At 44.8% G+C, this 24290-nt stretch overlaps 1 long non-coding RNA gene across 2 annotated transcripts in view; it reads right to left on the minus strand.

Moving 5' to 3' along the window:
• LOC144821843 (uncharacterized) overlaps positions 1-1844 on the minus strand; it is a 427743-nt gene extending 425899 nt beyond the window's left edge. For both annotated transcript variants that reach the window (XR_013608468.1, XR_013608467.1), the window contains exon 1: positions 1725-1844. This is a non-coding gene — a long non-coding RNA (uncharacterized LOC144821843). The remainder of the gene's footprint in view (positions 1-1724) is intronic.
• Between the last annotated feature and the right edge of the window lie 22446 nt (positions 1845-24290).

Below are 24290 nucleotides of genomic sequence, written 5' to 3' on the forward strand. Positions count from 1 at the left end.
AAGTTATATTTATATGTTATAAATTAACTCCTATTCTATCCAATGGGACAGATAGCCTTTCAATAGTGAAATACGAATTTGGCAGATTTTCACTATCAGTACATGCCACACACATAAGGGCATGTCCTATTTTTCACATACGCTGCACCCTGCCCACAGGGGTAACTTGGGCCTACCTTAGGGGTGACTCACATGTAAGGGAAGGTTAGGGCCTGGCAAGTGGGTGCACTTGCCAGGTCGACATAGCAGGACCAAACTGCTCACAGACACTGCAGTGGCAGGTCTGAGTTAAACTTAAAGGCTGCTTATGAGGGTGGCACAATCAGTGCTGCAGGCCCACTGGCAGCATTTGATTTACAGGCCCTGGGTGCACACAGTGCACTGTACTAGGGACTGATTAGTGAATCATATATGCCAATCATGGAATCACCAATCCATAACAACAATTGACAGGGAGCACTTGCGCTTTGGCACTGAACAGCAGGGGCAAAGTGCCCAAAGCATCTACACCAGCAAAAACGAAGTCCAACACACAGCAAAATAATAGGAGGCAAAGGCAAAAATTACACAGGAAACCCAAGCCAATGATGCCAGGTCTAACAAATAGTATTTAAGAGAAACTATGAAGTGGCGGCTGGTTTTGAACTTTGTTCAACTCCTTATACAAGAGATGTGCTTACACGGTAAGAATGCAAGATTTTTCTGTTTGTATCATTCATTACACAAATATTTATTTAACTGCCACCTACTAATTTCTTTTATTGAATTCATTTATAGGGCTACTCATTTAAATGCAGGGTGTCAGAGTGCTTTCATCACATACTGGGCACAACAAATCATACAAGTGTGTAAATCAATGTACAGGAAATGTTACAGAAGACCTTAGAGTTATAGGGAGCAGGAATCGCATATCATCTATACTTGTAGGCATTAAATGTCAAGACTAAATGGCTGGGAGAAACACAAAGTCAGGATTTAAAACGTAATACAGTGATTGTTGTTATCTGCACTAACAAGACTTTATCACTTCACAAAGGAGCCCTTCTTTGCAATCTTAGAATAGCAACAGATTTAGAAAAACCTGTGAAAGAAAGGGTGACGGAGGCAAGATGGCGACGGTGTGACAGGTCGCTGCAGTGCTTGCTCCTGGGGCCTGAGATGTCTGGAATGAATTTCGATTGATTTGCCAATCTTCAAAAAGCCTCCGTTTTTCGCTCCTCTGTATCTGTCGGAGATCACCTTGAAGAAGCGAAGTGAAGCTGATTTGAAGCTTTGAAGTTTTTACTAAAAAGCTGTGCTCACGTACCGGCTCCTTTAGCAGTGTGATACGTGTTATCTCTCTCTCACCGATTTGGATGGCTGTGACAGATTTGACAGCGGGCAGAAGGGCTTTAGAAGCGAGAAATGTTGCATGGCAGCGCTAAATCATATGCCTTGAAGCGGGGCTAAAAGCTTGTCAGTATAGAACAGAAACACATCGCGATGCAAACTACGAGCTTCGTTCTAATCTAAAACCCTCGTTCTCTGGGCTCAGGGTGAATTAGGAGGGGCAGCTTCCAGCTTCCAGCTTGCAGTACGTGCGATGGTAGCGACAACCATAGACAACCATAGACAACAATAGAAGAGTCAAGAAGAAGCAAGAAGAAAGGAGAGAAGCAGTATTAGGCGGGAAAGGCAGGAGAAACGGGAATGGAAGTTTAAAGGGTTGAAGGCTTCCTACCCACCTTACGCTCAGTACAGCTGTGATTGCTTTCTTCGTCTCTTCGTCTCTGCTAGTAACAGTGCCCGCTTCTCGCTCTTTCAGGCTCTGCTCCCTCCTGCACTCCGCTCACCGCCGCTCACCGCCGCCCGTGTCTTCTGTCTCCTGTCTCCTGTCATCTGCAGACACGGCGGCTGAGCTTAAAATAGATCACGCGTCGTTGTCAAGGGGACGACGTTGTTTGCCTGGGAGGCCCTGGGAGCATGGAGCAGGGATAGTCCGGAAGGCACCGGAAAGCCCAGAATGCCCAGACTGCGAGGAGAGCACACAGCTAATGAACTAAAAGAAGAATAGTACTGGAAATACAAATACAAAATAATACAAATAATACAAGGGTCATACAGTGGTAAAAAAAAAAAAGGCAATTTAAAATTCAAATTCAAATCTCCCAATAATCCTCGCTATAATAGACTGGGAGTAAGAAAAGGGAGAAGAAAAGAAGAAAACCACATATGGGCTGTCTGGTGGTCAGTCACAGATTCTACCTTGTCTGTTCAGACTTACAATCGGGAAAAAATATAGATTTAAAAAACAAGATTTCGGGGACTGTTGGGAGGAAAAGACTGCTTGCTGGAGTCTCAAGTTTACTCAGATCAATTACAAGGATTACAAGGATTAGGATTAGAGGAGGAGGGTTCTGGGGCAGAGCTCAAGCGGCAAATACTGCGGAGATTACCATACCGACTCTGTTCCCACAGCTGAATACGTTCATGGGAGATATGGAAGATATGGAGAAAATTAAAGAAAAAGATAAAGGTAAAGGCAAAGACAAGGATAAAGACAGTGATAATCAAGCCCAAATCCAAAAACTGAAACAGACTGAGATAAAGAATGATACAAAAAAGGATACAACTGTTAAAGTAAAGGCCTTGGTTCAGGGAGGAGAGGGCGACCAAGAGAAAGAAAACCAAGAGAGCCAAGCAAGGGAGGAAGAGAACTCAGATTACAGAGGGAATACTAAAGGGACCGATGAACTACCAGGATCACAGAAAATAAATGAAACACAGAGACGACCAGAAACAAGGGGTTACAAGGCGATGGAAAATAACCATGAAAATATGGATGGCAAAGCTAGAGTTGCCAAACCCGATGGAAGAGAGAGAAACATCGAGAATGAACATAAACTTCAAAAGGAGGTGGAGAAATCAAAAAAGAAAGCCAAGGAAAAACAGAGAGTGAAGGAGGCAGAAAAGGAATTGGCAACAATCAGAGAGAATCTTGATCTCCTGGAGAAAAAGGCCAAAAGACTACAAGCGATCAAAAACTTGAAAGCAACAGCTAATATAACTGGTCCCTCAACAGGTTTCCAACCTAGTATTTCAAATATATTTAGCCCAGCTATCAAAGAAAGACAAGTGAGTAGCATCCCAGATGAAACTGTATTAATTACAATGGATCAACAAGGATTGCAAAAAAAAGGCCTTCACTGCGGCAGCTGAAGATGTAACCCCAGGAGAGCGTCTGGAATATGAAAAACTGAGTGACGAAAGCAGATTAGGCTCTAACATAGACGTAGTTTCATATCAAAACTCATTGGTGAAAGGGAGCACCTCAATTGAAGTTTCGAATATAAACCCAGGGATGGAAGGGCGCGCTCCAACAGAAGTCTCCGATGATTCTGAGTCAGAGATCTATGAGACAGGAATATCAATCTCCAGCGAATCCAGCAAATCCAGCGAAGAGAGCGATCCTGGCGAGGATCTCAGACAGGAGGAACAAGATAAAAAAGTACCCTCACCAACAGATATTGGATCTAAAAGTTTTCTTATACACGAGAATACACCAACAAAAAAAATGGGGGAAAAAAGAAGTAAACATAAAAACCACTCAAAAATAATTCACGATGAGACAACAGATCCAGGGAGCCACCCAGAGCATAAAATAGTGAGAACCAAATTCTCACGTAAAAGTCCTCATCGCAAATTAAACGCTGCAACTGAAAGAAATAAGAATATCTCCGACATCCCGGATGACGAGGAGCAGAGGAAGCATAGAGAGCCCACACTTAGTGAAGTCCTCGAATCAATAAAGACTTTTCATCATGACGTAAAGAAGGATAGCCAAAGAAATCATGTTGCTATTCAAAAACTGGAAGGTGCTATCAATAAAGTAGGCAATACATGCCTGGAAATCTCTGATAGAATGTGCTCTGTAGAACTTCGTGCAGAAAACTTGGAATCAGATGTTGGCAAACTACAACAACAAGCTAAGGAACACGAGGGAATAATTAAGGACCTAATGATAAAGGTGGAAGACCAAGAAAATAGAGCAAGGAGGAATAATCTTCGATTTCTAGGGATTCCAGCAGGCTCGGAAGGGAGTGATCCAAGAAGTTTCATGACTAATCTACTGAAATCTTCTTTTCCGGAACTCAACTCCTGGGAAATAGATAGAGAAGTATGCCGAGCACACCGCTTTCCACTAACACTACCAAAACGATCAGAGAAATCTCCACAATACCCCAGAGCACTGTTAGTCAACTTTGGAAACTTTCTGGTACGCGACACTATATATGACCTGGTCAGGCCAACGGCCCAAAGAGAATATAAGGGCTTTAAGTTCTTTGTAAGACCAGACTTCGCACATGCAACAGTAGAAAGACGTTGGCGAATGCGACAACTTTTTGCCCCTTTTGAGAAGCTAGGAGCAATGGTCTATCTGCAAAATCCGGCTCGCTTAAAAATAACCTACAAAGGCTCAACGAGGAGCTTCACAAGTGAAATCATGGCGGAGGCCTATCTTAAGGAGATCGAAGCAAGAACGAAACAAAAATAGTGCCAACAGATCAGAAGAGGGAATCTAGCATAGACTAACTATTACTATTTGTTACATGGTTGACACTTTTTTTCATTCTTTAGGTTTAAATAGTATCAGGTCAGGGGGCAAGCCCAGGCGCTGAGAACACACGGCCACCAACAGCTGGGTGAGTCTAAACCCAGGTTGCCTCAAAGGGTGGCAGGAGGGGGGGGGGCCAAGAGGGTGGGGCAGGGAGGGTGGGAAGGGGGGTTGGTTGGAGGGCGTTGAGGGAAAAACTAAAAAATTGAAGAGAGTTCGTACTGGTACTGGTATTGGCACTAGTAATGGTAAAGTGATTTCGAATGAAAGAGTAAATCTGAAACTAAGGATACGTTCCCATTATGTACATTGTGTATGTATTAGTTATATGGACAGATTGATGTTCTGGCAACATATTAAAACCAGATATGCCTAAGTTAAGGATTGGATCTCTTAATATAGGAGGATTAAATGATTGGAAAAAGAGGGGGAAGTTTGAACTATATCTAAATATGTTAAACTTAGATTTAATATGTATACAAGAGACCCACCTACCCTGGAGGAAAAAACACTGGTTAAACTTTAAAGGTTATGAATTGCTGTCATGTACATCCCGGACTTCTACGATAAGAGGTGTGGCCATAATTGGGAAAGTGGGGTTAGGGGGGGCCAAAAGGTGTAAGGCGGACTCACTAGGAAGATGGGCAATGTGTGAAATGAATTTAGGTATCACTATCTGCTCGATATATGGATCCAACACAGACGAGTCAGAAGTCTTTAGTCACATTGAAAATGAACTAACCGACTGGCATACCCCCATAGTATTATGTGGGGATCTTAATATTTCAGCTAATTTTACGGATGGTAGCCCATACATAGGCAGGAAGCCAAGCGTGTTTAGAGCAATAACCTCAATGATGCAGTCACATGGCTTAGAAGATGTCTGGGGAAAGCTATTGATTGGAGATCCAGGGTTTACTTATTTTTCACATCCCTTTAAAAAATATTCAAAATTGGATTATTTCATGATCTCGACCACCCTGCTGAAGAGTGTCCAAATAAATAAGCTTCCTAAAATCATGTCAGATCACAATCCCTTGGTCCTAAATATGGTCATCAATAAATCACATAAGGCTCCTAGGCCGTGGACATTTAATAAAAAACTATTAGCAGACATGGACTACCTCGCTCATATGAAAACATGGTCCCAGGCCTTTTTTGATGCTAATAAGTTTAGTGCATCAAGGGGAGTGGTATGGGATAGCTTCAAGGCAGGATTAAGAGGAGAGACCATAAGCTATACTACTAACATATGGAAAAAGATTAACAGGGAAAGGGAAGCATTGATGGGTAAGTTAAGCGAGGCAGAGACACAACACAGACAAGATATAACTGTAGGTGCTCAATCTGTCGAGAGTCTACATAGAGTAAACTCCCTAAAAGCAGAAATTCAGAAACAACTAGCAAGAAAGGCAGCAGCAAATTACCAGGCACAGAGATCACGCCTTTATGAAACTGGCGAGCAAGCAGGTAGAACCCTGGCCCTACGTATCAGACAGGTGGCAAGTAAAAACTAAGTGACACAAATTGAATTTCAGGGCCAAATATATGATAACTCAGGTGAAATTCTGGAGGCGTTTAGGAAATTCTATCAAGATCTATATCAGGAGGAAGCAGGTGTAGAGGCCCAAAATATAAGCTGGCTAGACATGGGTAGTAAGTTAAAACTGGTTCAGATCGAATCCCTCGAACAAGTTATCACACTGTCAGAGGTATTGGAAGCTCTGCAAGACCTGGCAAGCGGTAAGGCTGCGGGCCCAGACGCTATACCGGTAGAGCTATACAAAAGTCTAACGGAAGAAATAATGCCAATGCTTTTAGATCTATTTAATGGTGTTATGAATACCGGAATAATACCGGAGTCTTGGCAAGAAACTAATATAGTGATCTTTCATAAAAAAGGAAAACCAAAGACCAATCCGGGCTCCTACAGACCAATATCATTGATCAACAGTGATAACAAGCTATATGCAAAAATGATGGCCACTCGCATGGGGAGGATTATTGCGTCTTTGGTTTCCCCCTGGCAGCATGGGTTTATCCCAGGAAGGGGCACCACAGATCATATTAGGAGAGCTATCACCATATTTGACATCGGCGCTGCTAGGGGGGAGGGGGTTGCAATGATCCTCCTCGACGCGGAGAAGGCATTTGATCGCGTCAGATGGAGTTTTCTATGGAAGGTTTTGGAGGCAAGGGGATTTGGTCCTAGATTTTGTCAAGCCATACAGGCTATGTATTCATCACCCACGGCAAGAATTCAATTAATGGGGGAAAGATCAGATAGGATTAATATAACAAGGGGTACGAGACAGGGCTGCCCATGCTCTCCAATCCTGTTCGCGCTCTACATAGACCCTTTAATCACACAATTAATGAACAGTGCGGTTATTAAACCAGTAATATCAAACGGTTTTCAGACAAAACTTCTCGCATATGCCGATGACTTAGCAGTCATCACAAAAGACCCAGGGCTAGCTATGAAGGAGGTAGTTAAAATAACCGGGCAGTTTGGAGAAGTGTGGTTACCGATTAAATGTGGACAAAACACAAATATTATGCTCTAAAAAAATAGTCAAGTTGGATGGGAGATACTTAGAATCTGTAGTCTACTTGGGAATAACAATAAATGCAGAATCAGGAAGAACAATAGAAGATAACTATACACCGCTTATCCATTCAATGGAAACAGAATTAAAAAGAATGGATTCATTACAGCTATCATTGATTGGAAGGGCCAACGTTATAAAAACGACAATGTTTCCCAAGGTGCTCTATAAATTAAGGTCAATCCCATTTAAAATCGACGAAAAGATTATAAAAAAGATTGAGGCTATATTCATGAAATTTGTGTGGCAATATGGTAAAATAAGGCGATCAAATAGATATATGTCACTACCACAAGATAGAGGAGGGTTGGGATTGCCAGACATCAAGAGCTATCATTTCGCATGTCACCTCATAGACATGGGTATTCTACTTCATTCGGGGGGTCCAACCCTCAGGCAGGCGGTGATACCATCAATTTTTCAGCTGTTGGTGGGAAGTGAAGCTGTAGGGCTCCTAATAAGGAGAACTCAGAGGAGTTACTACAAGGAAATTGGATTTAAAACGCTTGAAGACGTATGGTGTATATATGGAAAAATATTTTTAAAAATCCTAGATATACCCACTATCCATCAGAGAACACCGCTTTGGAACTCAACACTCTTTCCAAACCTTAGCAAGGATGGAGCTTGGCGCCATTGGGAGGGTCAGGGCATAGTGGAGCTGGGACAAATAATGATTAGAGATCACTGTAGAACACTCGAAGAACTTACGCAACACTATTCCCTACAAGGTTATCAAGAGTTTAAATATTTACAGATTGTTAATAGGATTAAATCAATTAGGCCACGTATCACTTTGCTTGGCAGATTTGAATTATTTGAGTACCTGAAGTCGGGGGCCATAGAATTAAGGATATATATAAAATATTTAATGATGTATTGATGGATGATATGGGAAAAATGGAAACCGCCTGGTCCAAAAAATTGGGGGATCCCGAAGTAGACCTTGACAAGGCATTAGCTATGGATAAGAGGTTTCTGCGCTCTTCGATCTCAGGGCCCAACACTATAAAACGCTATTCAATTTATATTATACTCCCGAAAAATTATTCTCTTGGGGGAAAGCCGCAGATAGCAACTGCCCTAGATGTGGAAATGGTCCAGCAGATCTTATACATATGTTCCATGGGTGTAAAAAACTAAAAAGTATTAAAAATGAAATAATGCGGTTTTTAGAGGTGTTACTTGACGTAAAAATCAATCTATCCCCTACCCTGATAATAATTGGATGTGACGTGAAATTAAATATGTGTACTGAGGCTGAAGCTCTAGTTTTCATTTCTGTAGCAGTCCTTAGGATCTTAATTAGTGCAGCCTGGAAGGATACAGAAGCTCCTACATTCCAAATGTGGATGTGCAGAATGCTGGGTATACATAACATTGAGGAAGCACTATATGATTTAAAGGGAGCTAAGACAAGGGATATGGGCAAGCGACTTTGGGCCCCAGTAGCTATTTGGAGGACTGCAAAGCAAACTGCAAATGAATGATTTATTGGCATTGTAGCTATCTAAGCTGTCCATGGCTTATTATTGTCTACTGTTTACCATTCATTGTTCATTATTCTTATTATTCTTTCTGTTCTTTAACTTACTTGATTGCATAACTCTTCGTATTTATTTTTATATTTTTGTATTTATTTATGCATTTATGAAAATGTATTTACTGGTATGAACTCTCAATAAAAAAAATTAAAAAAAATAAAAGATTTAGAAAAACCATAAAGGATCTAAACCCATGACTTGCAGTTTGCATGAAGCTCCTTGATGGCAGTAAATAGATCACAGTACTGTATTAGAAGGATTGCAACATATGAACTGGAAGTAACAAAATGATCTCAGTTTCGATTCGATTTTAATCTTTAGTTGTCTATCAAAAGATAGTCATAAAAGTAGTCGTATTAAGATAAAACATATTTTTGTAAATGGGTGCAATCAAATTGGTAACATAATTTCTTTTCTTTTGTTAAAAACCATTACAACCAAATTAATATTAATACATCACTAATGAATCAAGACATTGGAATTACTCATAAAAAAATCTAATACTAGAATTCTAAGTCCCATGGGATCATGTAATTTCCTTTCTTCTAGATACTCAAGGTTTTCCTCATATTGATTGCTTTCAAACTAAACAGGGCAGCAGTATAACAAGTCAAGGGGTCACACCAATGTCCCCAAAAATGTAATTGCTAGTTTATGTGACCTGATGTTACTGGTGAAAAACAATGGTTACAAATAAAAAGATCTAAGAGGCATATTCACAAGGAGCTATCACAGCACTTCATCGCAGCCAAAGTCGTGATAAATTTACCCCACCATTCACAAGTTGGTGCTAACAGCCCACAGCACCAGTTTTCCCGCGATAGCAGTCGCAAAAAAATCTCCACAGAGGACCCCCGCAACTATCGCTAATGAGATGCAGAGTAGGCGTTACTGTGCAAAAAGCAGCGACAACACCACACCACAACATTCACAACGACCAGCAAGACCTGGGATAAGAACACAAAACACGCGATAAGGCGTGTTAGCCGCAGGACATTAACACCTGGTCTGACCTGGTGTAAAGTTGGACCACAGCCTGCACCATAAAAGGGAGCACAGCCTACAGCCACACCGGAAGACAAACAGATGCCATGGAGCAACTGAACATACAGTACGGACACCCAAGAGGGACACAACACCCACCTACACCACACCCAGGCCCGTAACACCCGCCCCCCCGGGCCCACCCGCAACCCCGGACCAAGAAACTACACACCAACACCACAAATCCCAAAACAAATATTCTGCCTGATGTCGCACAAGCAGGAAAATCAACATACATGCATGGCCAGAAAATGGAGATTCAGTCATACAGCAATGCAATCACCAACACAAAACACCATACAAACAAATGCCAAAACAACCATTCGGATGAGACCTAGCGGGTCCTCACTGGACAATCCATAGGACACATCCTGGATCACTAAATCCAAGAGAAGAAGGTGTGCCATGCGCCCAACAAAGGAAAGAGAAGGAGAGAACGATGGAGAGAGACGGAGTGAAATTGCACAAGCAGCGCAAGGCCTTGCAGGGCACCTGGGTTCACATGCCAACATGTGTGTGCGCATCGCCATGCGTACACCATGAGCCCAAGCCATGTCCCAATCCCAGCGCCACAGCCACATTCCGAAAACGCAAGTATAAGTCACATTCCGAAAACGCAAGTATAAGTCAGACAAACTTCAGGGATGAAAACTCCATTGTACCAATGCAGAAGGTGGGAGGACACCTGCACCTCTGACCTTGGTCCAGAACGCGCCTGGAACACCCTGAGAGAGATGCCAAGGCAGATGTGACGACTCCCACACCATGCATAGTGCAAATAAACTACCCGACTCATCCACACCCCACACACAGAAGCCCCTGCCGGAGGTACCCCAGCATGGGATGCCCTTGACATTCACAGAAACAGCAACCCACTCAGCCCAACGTTGCACACACATTCGAATCATTGCTCAGAGCTGTGGCATATCCTCCACACAACTGCCGCAGTTCAGAAGAGTGCTGGTTCCATGAGACACACCAAGGCAATGGCAGGCCATACCGGGCACATGCACAACTCCCGTAACTTGGAACACTACAGTGCACGTATGCTGCATTTACTGGGAGCAGTGCCACTGGCAGTGCTGTGGATCAGCTACCTGCTCAGCTTCCACATTGCCTACATCACCTGCGTCCAGCCCTGGTTCCACTGCTGAACATGCACATTCAAGTGTCCCATGGAAGTCTGCCTATCCAACACAACCGTAGATGAAGTTGGACTACGACTTGAGTGTGCGCCCCCTGTTGGAACACGAACAGGAGTGTAACTGAGACAGCCGTGCCTGGGATGCCTTTACATACTGCGTATGTATTGGCAGAGTGCATGGGAGATTGCACAATTCATCGTGTGCAGTGACCACATAGTCGTGGGCAGAGCACACCTACCTGGACCAGTTAATGGATTGGCTCACCCAGGTGTTTCTTGACATACTATTGGAACATATTGCACATGAAGTAGCGCGGGCATTCATGGACGAGTGACTACGTCCCTGCAGCCACATCCAATTGTTACCCACAGCACATGCCCCAACAATTTGTTGTATCTTGGGGATTGCTCCCATATCCCACCACAACAGAGGACACGTCTGCCATCGCCCGGACTCTGGATGCATGTGCGTGGCACAACGCATGTGTACACACACACCTGTGCAAGGTGATGCAGGTCCATGGTTTGAGCAACACAGCGTTGTTTGGCAATGTTGCCAATTCTGACACACTGCTTGGGGAGAGCACACACATGGCAATGTAGCATGACATGTGAACCTGTCAGACCCTTTCACCTGAACACTGTCAGCATAACAGACAATCGGAGTACTCTGGTGGCAGAGCACTATGCAGATCCCATGGGCAGTGAGTCGCGCCCCCTCACATGGGGCAATGGGCAGACGCCAAACAACACATGACTCATCCAGCAAGGCAAGGTGGGCTGGAAGCATTTCCATCGTGATGATTGTCGTACATTTTTGCACCACCATTCCCTGAACCTCGACATGTACCCATGCTGCGTGCAAGTGTCTGAAGCATGTCCGTTGCCTCATCCACACTGACACACACATACCAATAAAGTCTATGCCACCCCACTGGTGTCTAAGTGTGAGGTGTATTGATTTGATTGTCCACTTGTGTGCCGCAATGAGCATCGTCCCTACACAGTGAGGAGCAGACTGACGTATGTGAATTGGGGGTCCCCTTTGCAAGCTCAACCTCTGTGAGCCAGACATTGGTTTGGGATAGGTGCTGGCTGACAAGCACTTATGTGACTTCCGAGATGTGAGTATGGTGTCCAACCTCTGACCATGTGGAGCAATGTCAAATATAATGACAGAATGACAGAATGTGTTCACACAGATGTGTGTAAGTAGGTATGCATCATGAAGTTCTGTTGTCACATGTGATGTAGAAAACCACTCCTGTGTAGTGTAGTTCCTATATTCCCAATAGGCTCTGCGCATTGGAATAATATATCCTATAGTTTAGACGTAGGACTGAGGTCAACTAGGTCTCTAGCGAATATACTAAACTTAATAGTGAGTGCCAGCTAGCTCAGAGGTCACTACAAACTTTCTCGAATTCACAAGAAGGGATTAGTTTATGACAACCGCATAAACATGACAACTTTGTTTCCCAAGAATAAGAAATATATCTCTAGAGTCGCGGAAACAATAGATAAGTATTTCACTTAGTCAATCGTGCATGCTTCGTTTCAACAGAGCTTGCAGAGAAATTGAGAGACGGGCGTTTAAAAAAAAAGGTGTATTGAACAGTCTTCTTTCTCATGCAAGAGAAGTGAACTGCTACTATCGTTAAGCAGACTGTAAAGTATAATGCGTACAGCGAGAAGTGTATTATAAAATAATACTGTAAAAGCACTGTATGGTTTCTAAGCCATATAAAAATACATACATAAATAACATTGACAAAAATACTCAACTAGTGCTTTTAAATACGCCTACCCCAATGTATCTAACCTAAGTCTAGTACACGGGAAGAAGTAAGTATTGTGTAGCATAGGTTTAGTTGTTTTTGCTAATAGTCTACCAAAGGTTTCTCTAGGTTCTAATCAGCTCCATACCTTGGTTTAGAACGAAGGAGGTCTGGTATCTCTGTCCAGGACTCGATTTCCCAACACCCCCGAAGGGGAGCTTGGAAACACTGGAGCTGGATTGTCGGTGAGAGAAAGGCAGTCTCTTGCTCAGTGGGTCAGCTGGAGGGTCGGCTGCCTTCGGCACTTGCTGTAGTGAGCTGCGTCAAGCAAGTAGATAGTCGAACTGCTCCGAACCACCGTAGTTTGCTATAGCAAGTGAAGGTATATTTATACCTTGAAGGTGTTTAGGAATGCCATAGATTGACGTAAAGTCGGGCATAATAATGTCATTAAATAACTCAGTATTCTAGGGGTTCTTTCCTGACGTTATTATGCCCGACTTTACGTCAATCTATGGCATTCCTAAACCCCTTAAAGGTATAAATATACCTTCACTTGCTATAGCAAACTACGGTGGCAATGGCAAGATGAAGTACTGCAGGGCATTGAAGTTCCCAGATACTACTCTCTGGTGTCCAGCTGTGGAAGACATACTTCCAGCGTGCATCTGCTCCATGGTCTCCATTGGCCTCAGCATCTGTGCCAAATCTGTGCTGTAATTGCTGGTGCCTGTCTGAGCAGACAGTTCTTGTAGTAGATTCATCAAGTTCAAGTTCAAGAATTTATATAGCGCACTACTCACCCAGAGGGTCTCAAGGCGCTTGGGGATGGGGTTCATTATTTATCGAATAGCCAGGTTTTAAGTTCTTTTCTGAAGGAGGTGTGGTTCTGTGTAAGGCGGAGGTGGGTGGGGAGTGAGTTCCAGGTCTTGGCCGCCAAGTAGGAGAAGGATCTACCTCCCATGGTGGATCTTTGGATGCGCGGAACTGCGGCGAGGCCTTGATTGGAGGATCTTAGTTGGCGGGTGGGTGTGTAGAAGGATAGTCGAGAGTTGAGGCATTCGGGCCCTAGTTTGTAGAGGGCCTTGTGTGCGTGGGAGAGGAGACGGAATGTTATTCTCTTGTTGACGGGGAGCCAGTGGAGGTCTTTCAAGTGGCCGGTAATGTGATTTTGGCGAGGGATGTCTAAAATGAGTCTCGCTGATGCGTTTTGGATGCGTTGGAGTTTTTTCTGTAATTTGGCTGTAATTCCGGCGTAGAGGCTATTTCCGTAGTCCAGTCTACTCGTGACTAGTGCGTGGGTGACAGTCTTTCTTGTCTCGGAGGGGATCCAACGGAAGATTTTTTTGAGCATACGAAGTACGTTGAAGCAGGAGGATGAGACGGCGTTGACTTGTCTGGACATCGAGAGTGAGGAATCTAGGATGAAGCCCAGGTTGCGTGCGTGATCTGTGGGTATGGGTGCTGTGCCCAGAGCCGAAGGCCACCATGAGTCGTCCCAGGCAGAGGGGGATGATTCTAGGATGAGCACCTCCGTTTTGTCTGAGTTAAGTATTAGGCGGCTGTTTTTCATCCATTCGGCTACTTCTTTCATGCCTTCGTGAAGATTGGTTTTGGCGGAGTTAGGGTCTTTGGTGAGGGAAAGGATCAGCTGGGTGTCGTCAGCGTAGGAGATGATGTTAAGGTTGTGTTGACGCGCGATGGATGCGAGTGGACTCATGTAAACGTTGAAGAGGGTGGGACTGAGTGATGATCCTTGTGGTACACCGCAAATGACTTCGGTAGCCTCTGATTTGAATGGGGGAAGTCGTACTCTCTGGGTTCTTCCGGCAAGGAACGAGATGATCCAGTCCAATGCTTTTCCTTGTATTCCGATGTTATTGAGGCGTTGTATGAGGGTGCTATGACAGACTGTGTCGAAGGCGGCGGAGAGGTCGAGTAGAATGAGAGCCACTGTTTCTCCGTTGTCCAGTAGTGTTTGGATGTCGTCTGTGGCTGCGATGAGGGCGGTTTCAGTGCTGTGTTTGGCTCGAAAGCCGTTCTGTGAGGGATCGAGGGAGTTGTTGGATTCGAGGAAGGCGGCGAGTTGGCTATTGATGGCTTTCTCGATTACTTTAGCCGGGAACAGGAGGAGGGATATTGGGCGGTAGTTTTTGAGTTCAGAGGGGTCTGCTGTGGGTTTCTTCAGGAGGGCGCTGACTTCGGCATGTTTCCAGCTTTCTTGGAAGGTAGCAGATCTGAAGGAGCAGTTGATAACATCACGGAGATGGGGTGCGATGATGGAGTCTGCTTTGTTGAAGATGTGGTGGGGACATGGGTCGGTTGGCGAGCCAGAGTGGATGGAATTCATTAGGCGGATGGTGTCTTCGGTGGTGATTGGGTTCCCGGCGTTGAGAATGTTAGAGGACGGTATATGTTCTGAGGGGGGTGGGGAGGGTTGTTCATTGGGACTGTTTTCGAAGCTGTTATGTATGTCGGCAATTTTGTTGTAGAAGAAGGAGGATAACGAATCGCAGAGGTCTTGGGAGGGAGTGATGTCGTTTGAGGCTGCGATGGGGTTGGTAAATTCTTTGACGATGTTGAATAGTTCCTTGCTGTTATGGGCATTGTTGTCAAGTCGATTCTTGAATGCTGATTTCTTGGTGGATCGAATCAGCTGGTGGTGTTTGCGGGTGGCTGCCTTGAAGGTGGTCATGTTGTCGGTGGTTGGGTTTTTTCTCCATGTTTTCTCGAGAGTACGGCATAGTTTCTTGGATTTCTTAAGGTCATCGTTGAACCAGGGGGCCTTTTTGCTGTCTTGTTTGGAGTGATGGTTTTTCAAGGGTGCTAATTCGTCTGTGAGTGATCCATTGTTTGAATTTAATGGCCGCTTGGTTTGGGTCCGGTGAGAGGGCGGGTGGGTTTTGGTTGAGCGATGTGAGGAGTTGGTCGGTGGTGATTTTGTTCCATTTTCTTCGGGGAATAGGTTGTGGGGGGTTGTGGGTCGAGGTGGTTTTGTAGCTGAAGTGGACACAACTGTGGTCTGTCCAAAGGAGAGCTGTGGTGCGATCGAAGGAGATGTGTTTGCTGAAAGTGAAGATTGGGTCTAGCGTGGTCAGCCAAGTGTGGTCAGCCAAGGTCTGATGCATACAGGGGGTGTCCGATAGGGACTGTATGTGGTCCCTGATGGGACACAGACACCCATGTATGGCATCGAGTTTGGCTGCCACAAGTTCGAAACCCACCCGCAGCTGTTCAACCAACTTCACCTGGCAACTCCACACACGTTGTTGGAACTCCATGTATTGGTCGGGGGTGCTGGGAGACAGCCGTGGTGGTGTGTGTTTCCTGCTGTGTGGTCTGAGCAGGTGGTTGGCTGACCTCGGGGCAGCTGGCCTGCCCTGCTCCAGGGGATGGGGTGCGGAGGCTGTCCATTAGCCTTTGGAGGGTGTCTTGACATATGTGCAGGTTGTCCTCTTCGTCATCAATGTTGTGAGTTGTGGTGTGCCCTGCAGGAGGTGATGTTTGTCCCCCTCCAATGTGAAAGGGGAGATGCAGGTTAACAGAGTAACACATGTATGTTGAAGATTTGCAGAAGTTTACATTCAGACTGCATGCCAATGTACATTGTCACATTAGTGGTGGAGCTGGCTATTTGATGGCAGTCAGTGTATTTTTCGACTACATGACGGATGTGTGGTAGTACCCATGCATTATCATCACACAGCCTCAGGCAATTCCAGATGTGAGTGGACAGTTACTACGCACGTGCGGGACCTGTTGTGAGCCGTGGCCTATGCTGTTGGTGTTGCACTTTGTGCCACATTGCCATCCTTGCTGATGTTCTGTGATTGCTATGAGTGTGTCCTGCATTGTGGGGGAGCTGCCCATGCAGCTCTAATTTTGTGTAGCCTTCTCCCTTTGAGGCGGAGTGCCTTTGAATTGTGTGCTTTTCGGGGCCTGATTTGTTTTACACATGGGTCATATGTGCTCTCAGACAGATTTTGTGGCCATGTGCATTGTTCGTCTGCTTCGTGTATGGTATGTCATGGGTTGTGTGTGCACGTGGACATTTCAGAATGTGACCTGCTCCTTTTCGGCTGTGATCCGCACCGGGCTACCTCCATGTCGATTCGTAGGCCATCTCATGTTTTTGGGCTGTTGCCATGCTATCAGGCATGCAGTGCTACTTGCATAGTCAGTGTGGGTCACAGAGCCGCTGCTTTGCTGGGTTCAGCATATGTGCATGAGTCGGTTGTGATATTGGTGATATGGAGGGGGCCCTTTGTGCACATTGTGGACGGGGGTCTGCTTGGCGTTTCTATGTGTCCTGCAGTGTGCCAAGGTTATCAGTAACATGTTTTACGATCATTGTGGGTGTGCAGTATGCTCCACATAATTGTGCATGTGTGCCATTGTGCCCATCTCCCCCGTCCTCCCCTTCCCTGGTCGTTACTCACCCTGTTACTGTTGGGTCTGGTCGTATTGTGCTGTGTCCAGGCCCCCAATTCCTGCCATCATCTCCACACTGATGACTGTGGCCACCATTTCCTACAGATCATCAATCTCCTCCTGTGTCGCAGGACTCCCACCTCCAGTCGCCCTTGCTACCTTCCTGTTGGTGGAGAGCTTCTCCTTGGTTTGGCTGTGAACTTCATGCCAGTGCCTCTTGACCTAATCCAGTGACCTCCTCGACACTCAGACTGCATTGACGTTGGTGACGATGGACTGCCATAGTTTCATTTGGGTTGCCAGTGCCGCAGTGGAGGTGCCAAACAGTTGTTGATGGTGTCCTATGACCTCCGTGACGATGATCCAGTCTTCCTGCGGACTGAACCCAGTCTTTCTCTTCCTCTTCTCCTTGCCCGTCCCCGAACACGGGTTCCATGCTGGTCCTCCGTGGGGCTTGTGGGGTGTACGTCTTGTCCTCTGCACTCGGTCCAGGTGCATCCATGGTGCTACGCAGTTAGAATTGGTATTATTTTTTCTTTCTTTCATAGTGCATTTTCCTGCAAGACGTGTGGGATTTGCAGGCCTGTGGCTGCTTTTCTCTGATTTTTTTACCGCGATTTGCCCTATCCCATGTTTTTTTGCGTTCGCATATCGTGTTTTTGCCGCAAGGTGTTGATTTGCCACGTTATCTGGTGTCTATCGCATGCTACCGCCTTGTTGTGAATACCACGATGACACAGGGTTATTTTCCCGTGATAGGCTGCGATGTTGAAAGTTGCGTTACCCTACTCTTGCGGTAGTTATCACATGTTCTTGTGAATATACCCCTCAGATTGTTATAGAAATTACAAAATAGCATTAAATGCATTATACTCTGTTTACTTTTATTGTCACACGACCATAATCTTCAGGCAGATGAGACCGCATTGTAGGAAAAGCTACAAGGTAATGGGCAATCTTATTAACACAAAAAGATGATGGGCATAAGTCACGTATGGCAGGAAATTATTGGTCCTTGCCTCTATGCTATTTAATATATACTGGGCAACAATAGGTTTGTCCTTTTCAGCCTTAGATCTCTGATCCTACCTAAGTTGTAAAAAGGTGCTTTTAATCTCTTTCTTTGTGTGCAACAGAGCTTTAGATATTTCTGACCGTACTGTTAGCTTGTACACATTTTCTACGGCAGAATTAATATATGACAACCATGGTATTTTAAGTGCACCATGCAGATTAAGACAATCTAAAACAATTTCTTTAGTAAAAACATTTTTTTACTTTTCCATACTGAGTCCCAGAATACCAATGGTTGTACCGGTAGTAGGTCCTCTATAAACTGAAGACCCACCTCATGATGTGCAATGTTTGAAGCAGATGGCGGTAAATAAAGCAAGCATTTCAGGAACAGGTTTTCTTGTATTTGCAGGTCCTTGTTGTTTGTGTGGCCCCATAACCCTGCCCCGCAAAGGGCTGTACTTGAACCTTTGGCTTTATATAAAACTACCATCTCATAAATCGGCTGGTTCCCCAGTTTGGAAGAAAATTTGAAAATTCCCTGTATTGCCCTGCATTGCCCTGCTCATTTTGGCTCTGATATTTATGAAGTGATGGGACCAGGAGCTGTTATCCATAAAAAGAATACCTAGATAGCAAAAAGAAGTAACAGTCTTAATATGGCTTTTTTCAATAAAAATGTTTTGGGAGGTTTAGGCCCACCGATCATGGTATTTGTTTTAGACTTATTTATAACCATTTTCTTCTGCGTCATAAAAGTAGAGAATGTGTCCGTTAATCTCTGTAGGCCTATTACGGTTCTTGCTAGGAATACGGTGTCGTCCACATATAATAAAACAGGTATTGGATGACCTGCCACCTTAGGGGCATCTGCCTTTATTGTCTGTAGATGTTTGTCTATTCCATTAATGAATAAGGAAAATAAAATTGGTGCAAGAACGCAGTCTTGATGAATCCCCGTCCCACTCTAAATTTGGGTCAACATTCTCCCTGAGGGCCAAAACGGACCTGGCTGGATAACTTCTCATACAGCCGGGAGAGAAACCCAACAATCGCCCTAGGTGCTCCCATTGAAATTAAGGTTGTCCAGAGCAAATTATCATCTACCAAGTCAAAAGCAGTGCTTACATCGGCACAGCAAAGGTATATGAAGCCTACCTTTGCCCTGGTATATCTGCCCATAAGCAGCGCTAAATTTGTACATTGCTTGATAGTCCCTATTCGCTTTCTGAACCCATACTGCACCGGTGTTAAAACTGAATATTCAGTTGCCCATTCCTCTTGTCTTATCAGCACGACCCTACTCTCACTTTCATAGATGTATCAAGGAGTGAGATTGGTCGATAGTTTTTTGGGTCCTCTTTATCCTCCTTTTTAAATATGGGTCTGATGGTGGATTCTCCCCGTGTCTCTGGGATTCTATCAGTGGAAGCTATGCTAAACACCTTAGTTAGGATGAGTCCCCATAAGGTAGGTGCTGATTTAAACACATCTACTGGGACACTGTCCGACCCCATGCACTTGCATGGATTGCCTGGATAACTTCATCATTTGTAATATTCATGGGGAGGTTTCTTCCCTCACTTATCGGGCCATCCTGTATCGTCCTCAGTTCCATATTACTATTAAAAATTTCGGAAAAATGATTTACCCATTTATTCACGGAGACAAAAGAACAAAAATCTGGGATATTATCAATCTTCAGGAATGGGGCGTTAACTACATCCCAAAATGTTTATTATTTCTAGTTTTTGCAGCAATGGCCATGACTCTTCCTTTAATATCTTTTTCAGGGCAGATACAGCTGTTTATACTCCCGGCGTAGGGTTTGGATGGTAGATAATTCTCTTGTTGATTTACAAGGCCTGCTTCAACCCCCTTAACGATTCAGAAAAGGGGGTGGTGATGAACAGAGTGTCTGAATTAAGCAGACCACTCTTACCCAGTCCAAAGATCAGGGCTTGATCCATCACCGTTATTTATCTCACTGCCCCATCCCAGCTCAGAACCTGGCTATATGCAAATTAGTCTGTCCCTGGCCCAGTGCATCATGGGAACAGGGCAGACCAAACTACCAAGCCAATTCTTCACCAGAAAGGAGACAAGCTACCGGGGACCAGTTTCTGGCATTTCAGCCTCTTCGGCCCGGCTTGCTTGAATCCTGATGGAGCAGTGAGAAAGGGACTCATGTCTGAGTATACCCTGCCACACCTATGGTGGCCAAAAACGATTCAGAAAAGGGGGTGGTGATGAACAGAGTGTCTGAATTAAGCAGACCACTCTTACCCAGTCCAAAGATCAGGGCTTGATCCATCACCGTTATTTATCTCACTGCCCCATCCCAGCTCAGAACCTGGCTATATGCAAATTAGTCTGTCCCTGGCCCAGTGCATCATGGGAACAGGGCAGACCAAACTACCAAGCCAATTCTTCACCAGAAAGGAGACAAGCTACCGGGGACCAGTTTCTGGCATTTCAGCCTCTTCGGCCCGGCTTGCTTGAATCCTGATGGAGCAGTGAGAAAGGGACTCATGTCTGAGTATACCCTGCCACACCTATAGTGGCCAAAAACGATTCAGAAAAGGGGGTGGTGATGAACAGAGTGTCTGAATTAAGCAGACCACTCTTACCCAGTCCAAAGATCAGGGCTTGATCCATCACCGTTATTTATCTCACTGCCCCATCCCAGCTCAGAACCTGGCTATATGCAAATTAGTCTGTCCCTGGCCCAGTGCATCATGGGAACAGGGCAGACCAAACTACCAAGCCAATTCTTCACCAGAAAGGAGACAAGCTACCGGGGACCAGTTTCTGGCATTTCAGCCTCTTCGGCCCGGCTTGCTTGAATCCTGATGGAGCAGTGAGAAAGGGACTCATGTCTGAGTATACCCTGCCACACCTATAGTGGCCAAAAACGATTCAGAAAAGGGGGTGGTGATGAACAGAGTGTCTGAATTAAGCAGACCACTCTTACCCAGTCCAAAGATCAGGGCTTGATCCATCACCGTTATTTATCTCACTGCCCCATCCCAGCTCAGAACCTGGCTATATGCAAATTAGTCTGTCCCTGGCCCAGTGCATCATGGGAACAGGGCAGACCAAACTACCAAGCCAATTCTTCACCAGAAAGGAGACAAGCTACCGGGGACCAGTTTCTGGCATTTCAGCCTCTTCGGCCCGGCTTGCTTGAATCCTGATGGAGCAGTGAGAAAGGGACTCATGTCTGAGTATACCCTGCCACACCTATAGTGGCCAAAAACGATTCAGAAAAGGGGGTGGTGATGAACAGAGTGTCTGAATTAAGCAGACCACTCTTACCCAGTCCAAAGATCAGGGCTTGATCCATCACCGTTATTTATCTCACTGCCCCATCCCAGCTCAGAACCTGGCTATATGCAAATTAGTCTGTCCCTGGCCCAGTGCATCATGGGAACAGGGCAGACCAAACTACCAAGCCAATTCTTCACCAGAAAGGAGACAAGCTACCGGGGACCAGTTTCTGGCATTTCAGCCTCTTCGGCCCGGCTTGCTTGAATCCTGATGGAGCAGTGAGAAAGGGACTCATGTCTGAGTATACCCTGCCACACCTATAGTGGCCAAAAACGATTCAGAAAAGGGGGTGGTGATGAACAGAGTGTCTGAATTAAGCAGACCACTCTTACCCAGTCCAAAGATCAGGGCTTGATCCATCACCGTTATTTATCTCACTGCCCCATCCCAGGTCAGAACCTGGCTATATGCAAATTAGTCTGTCCCTGGCCCAGTGCATCATGGGAACAGGGCAGACCAAACTACCAAGCCAATTCTTCACCAGAAAGGAGACAAGCTACCGGGGACCAGTTTCTGGCATTTCAGCCTCTTCGGCCCGGCTTGCTTGAATCCTGATGGAGCAGTGAGAAAGGGACTCATGTCTGAGTATACCCTGCCACACCTATAGTGGCCAAAAACGATTCAGAAAAGGGGGTGGTGATGAACACCCTTAAGGCTTTAGTGCAGGCACCGTCAAACCACCCCTTCCTTTTACTGCATGATGGTCTGGAGGTTTTTGTGAGAATTTCCTTAATCGATGTTGTAATATTACAGAAACTCTCGACCAATGACAACTAGGTAATTTCTTCCTGTAGACAATATGTGATTTCCCTTTGATTGGTGACCACTATTTTCCTCATTGTTAAACATGGGTCAACACCTGACCATTTAATTCTAATCCCTTTTGTCCAAGCAAAAGTTATATGGTGTGCTGTGTAATGAACATCATTCTTTTTGCCCCAGAAAAAAAGGATAATTTTAACAAATTATGGTCACTAAATGGAGAAAGAACTACTTTAAGATTGCCACACAGGCCAGCAGCAGAAACAGATACCAATACATGATCGATAGTAGAATTTGGATTCCTTTCTTTAAATGTTGGATATAAACAACCATTAGGACCACTGCCCCCTTTGAGGAGTTGAAAGTCATATTTTACAATCATCTGATTGAGTGCTTCCCCATAATCATTACGACTAAAATGGTCGATTTGCTCATCGAAATTTAAGCGACCACAGGAAATCAAGTTATGACCTTCACATGTCTGTAAATTAAAATCTCCAGCCCAAAATATAACGTACTCTGTGTTTACTAGGGACAAGAAAGTTTCCAAGCCCTGATCAAGGGCTGCTACCGAGTTACCTCTTGAGGAGTCAAAGACATTAATATAGAAATTTACAATTATCAAGTCCTAAGCATCCTTTTTGCTGAACCACACCAGTTGAGTATGGGGATCCACTGTTGCAACCTTTTTGATATTGACAGATAATTTATTAGAGACAAGGATTTGTAAGCCCCCCTTTTGCTTGTCCAGTGTGTGATCTAATAGCTGCTAAAAAATGAGGGGTACCCTTCAACGTGTACTGGGTTGACACATCAGGTATCTTGTAAGCATATGATATCGTATTCGGAGATAAAAGTAACTAAATCAGCTATTGGTACGTTGCCTGCCAGCCCGTTGACGTTCCAGGTAGCAAATTCATAGCCTTTATTATAGTACATTACTGCATGGTTTGTTGATGGTACTATTATCTGGTCATTAAAATTATCGTCATCGGTAGTTAGACCATTTCTACCTGCAACCGACCCTTCGGAAAAAGAGTCCTGCACAGTCGGTGTAAGTATATTGGTCGGCCTGGTGGGAGACATTAGCTGGCTAAACCTTAGGAATATCTATATAATGCACAGACTGCTGAGCTCTAAAATCCCCAGCACCGCTTGGCTCAATAATGAGTCATTCATTGTCATCTAGGCTGCCCAGTACTTCGAATCTATTAGGCATTGCGAAAGTCAGGGCACGGTATGGGTACGAACTTTGGATAGGCCTCTCACTTTGAATATTCAGTGCACCCTTATGGCATTGATCTATGGCCCTCAAGTGGCGGTAAAAAAAGCCCAATGGGAGTATACTCATATCGGATGACCCGACAGGTAAAGTCTCAGTCCTTTTAATAGCACCTCCTGCAATTCTGGGGTTTCTAAAGTTGATTATAACACAGTCACCCCCATGATTTTTTGCCAACTTCCCAATCCACCCTACTCTCCTTGCGAGCAAGATCTCATATGCTCTACTAGGGGAAATAGGTGTCTTTTACTTAACCAGTGAACTACCTTGTGCGTCAAACTTTGCTTTGAGTGGCAGGACATTAGCTAGAACTACCACATATGGATAACTAGCGGGTGGTAAATTTATAGTGATTAGGTCTTGTGGGGGTGAACTCATGCTATGAAGTTGTTGAATAGGACCTGGGTGGTATACTGCCCTCCGCTCACCCCTTATAGTATTTCTGCTAGGCTTGGGTACTAGTCACCATCACATCTGGTCTGGGTCCAGTGGCGCCCTCCAGATTGGGGGGCTGACCACTAGAGATCTTACTCAGAACCTTTCCTACTTGTCTGCGATTCTCAACCTGTTGGATTCTGACCCCCTCATTAGCTTTTTTTAATTCCTCCTCCACCCTACAGAGCCTTTCTTTAAGTGGGTTTACTATTTTACTAACAACAGCAGATAACTTGTCCCAAAAAGGTGTCCAAATATGTGAGTCCATTTGGTTGTGATCTTCAGAGCCTTCTCCCGAAAGTAGAACATCGTCTGGGGTCCGG

The sequence above is a fragment of the Lissotriton helveticus genome, chromosome 2_2 (assembly GCF_964261635.1).
Source record: "Lissotriton helveticus chromosome 2_2, aLisHel1.1, whole genome shotgun sequence".
NCBI classification, from domain to species: domain Eukaryota; kingdom Metazoa; phylum Chordata; class Amphibia; order Caudata; family Salamandridae; genus Lissotriton; species Lissotriton helveticus.